General features: G+C 41.7%; 1 protein-coding gene across 1 annotated transcript in view; it reads left to right on the top strand.

Annotated features, from left to right (window-relative positions):
- Nucleotides 1–914: 914 nt before the first annotated feature.
- The window catches only part of LOC101849820 (E3 ubiquitin-protein ligase RNF19A), a gene marked incomplete in the record, with an annotated part of 27,829 nt that continues 26,460 nt past the window's right edge, over nt 915–2,283 (top strand). The window contains 1 exon segment of the mRNA XM_013090807.2: nt 915–979.

Raw genomic sequence — 2,283 nt, 5'->3', positions numbered from 1 at the left:
TCTCTCTCTCTCTCTATCTATCTATCTATCTATCTATCTACCTCTATCTCTATCTCTCTCTCTCTCTCTCTCTGTCTCTATTTTTTCAATTTACCAATGTGTACGTATTTTTCATGACACCCCATTAGTGACAAAACAAACTTTAAAAAACAAAACTTCATCACTTCATCCAATTTTGAAAATATAATTTGGGCCCTGAGGGCTCTCGTGGCCTAGAGGTTAAGATGTTCACCTCTCATTCAAAGGTCCCGGGTTTGAATCCAGAGCGACGGGAATGTTCTCCTTTCACATCATTTCCTGCTCTCTAACAATGTTCTGTCGTCTGCTTTCGTCTCCACTTTCTGCCCCCACCCCGTCACCTCCTTTGTCCCCTTCTCTGGGCTCCTGACTCTTTCTGCAGCCTTTCTACTGCTACTCCTTGGCTCCTTCTTACTGCTTTCTTTCAGCCACATCCCTGAACTTATGGAAAATAATATATACACTAACCTTCTCGGACAAGGGTGAAAAATCTCGGAGGTCCCGTGTGCAAGTTGCGCACGTTAAAGGTATCTTTTTGGTGGTCCAAAAATCGATTTTAGACCCGCATACAAAGACGTGAGAAGATTATAGAGACATTTGTGCTTACAATAGCTTATCTTTGTTTAATTTAACAGACGAAAGTGAAGTGAACTCACTAAGGTCGAAATTGTTGGTCATCATAATAATATAACATCATTAAATATCCAATTCTCCATCAAGTTTTCTGTATTTTTACAATAGTAAATTACAATGTACATAGGCCTAATGTGTACATGACTATTGGCCTGTTAACAACCATTCCAATACCGTTCTGATTCCCATATTGAGCAGAAAAGCAGACAACGCATGCGTAAACAATCAGGAGGCGTTATGTGTATTACGACACTTCCTGTTTGGGTCCACCATGTTTTCCTGGTCAAAATGGCAACATCCTGCTTTCCAGGAATATCATAAAACCGAGGTACATTTTTTGACAACTTGTTGCTCAAACAAGCCAGTTTCTGTGTTTGTTAGTAGTTGTACTCGAAAAGTTCAATGTGTATTAGTTAATTTTATCCCTAGATCTGTAGGTTAAGATGTTGGTCCGTAGACATTACGATGACGTTGGAGACAGTTCTGTCACTGTCAGTTTGTGTCGCATCAGTTGTTCTGAAAATAAATCTCAGAGTAATCTGTCACTCGGTTTCTATCAGCACGCTTAGCCTATAGATCTAGATCTAGATCTAGCCATAGCAATACGGTATACCACAGTTTTATTTTAAAATATACGTTCTAGATCTAGAATCTATTAATATTTTAAAAACACGGAATATAAAGTAATGAAGATCATGTCATAATTCCACAAAAGCGAAAAGCAGACTGCTGCTTTTTGAAGGTCTGCGGCAGACTACGGCCGATACAAAATTAGATAATTTAAAAAAGAGTGGCACAAAGTTTGGCGAGGTAAGATTGTACTCTACCGGACCACCGGTTGGAACTACTTTCGCTATGGCGCCCCTGGTGCCTAGTGGCCCGCTATTCTTCTACGTCCTCACCCTTCGACAGCCAACAATCGACTGACGTTGTTGCTGAACACAGCACTATACCACAAGTTAAAACGACATAAAATGATGAGTGAAAACTCTTACCGTGGTTGATAAATATTTAATATATTTATAAATGTAGTACATGGTATATGTTTCCTGCAGTGAAGAGACCAAGGCTCTGTCCCCTACTCTCTCTCTCATCCGATTGTCCCTTTGAAAGCTGTGATTGACTGATTATATGTACACTTCTCGTGAACTATTCTATGGGGGATCCCCTAACCGCACGAGATCTCCGTGTTCCTCCGCACGAGAACCCGTGCCCCGAGCAAATCCCGTTATTTGTGTCCACAACAGATGTCTCTTACCGAGTTTTTCAGTCATCACGACCATGCTACCATGCCCTTTTTGACCCATGACCCTGACACCTTGAGGCTAATTAGTCAATGTAATCACGTGCTCCACTATTCTTATTTGCTCGCGACTCTGCTACTGCTAGGCTAGGCCTAGGCCTACTCCTGGTCCGACAAAGTACAATGGAGGGCGAGAGATGAGCACGGGAGCTCATTTGCATAATTATTGCGACTTGGCGAGTGCTGCGAAGCAAAAAAGCTCGGCCTGTTCCAACTCTAATTAGATCTACCCCGATTGTCCGCTCATGTTATTGTTTATATTATATATATATATATGTGTGTGTTTGAATTATAGTTTCCAGTGGGGCAAGCCCCCCTGAACCCCCGCC

This window comes from Aplysia californica, unplaced genomic scaffold (assembly GCF_000002075.1).
Source record: "Aplysia californica isolate F4 #8 unplaced genomic scaffold, AplCal3.0 scaffold00029, whole genome shotgun sequence".
In the NCBI taxonomy this organism is placed as follows: Eukaryota; Metazoa; Mollusca; class Gastropoda; order Aplysiida; family Aplysiidae; genus Aplysia; species Aplysia californica.
This window is presented reverse-complemented; position numbering and strand designations above follow the sequence as displayed.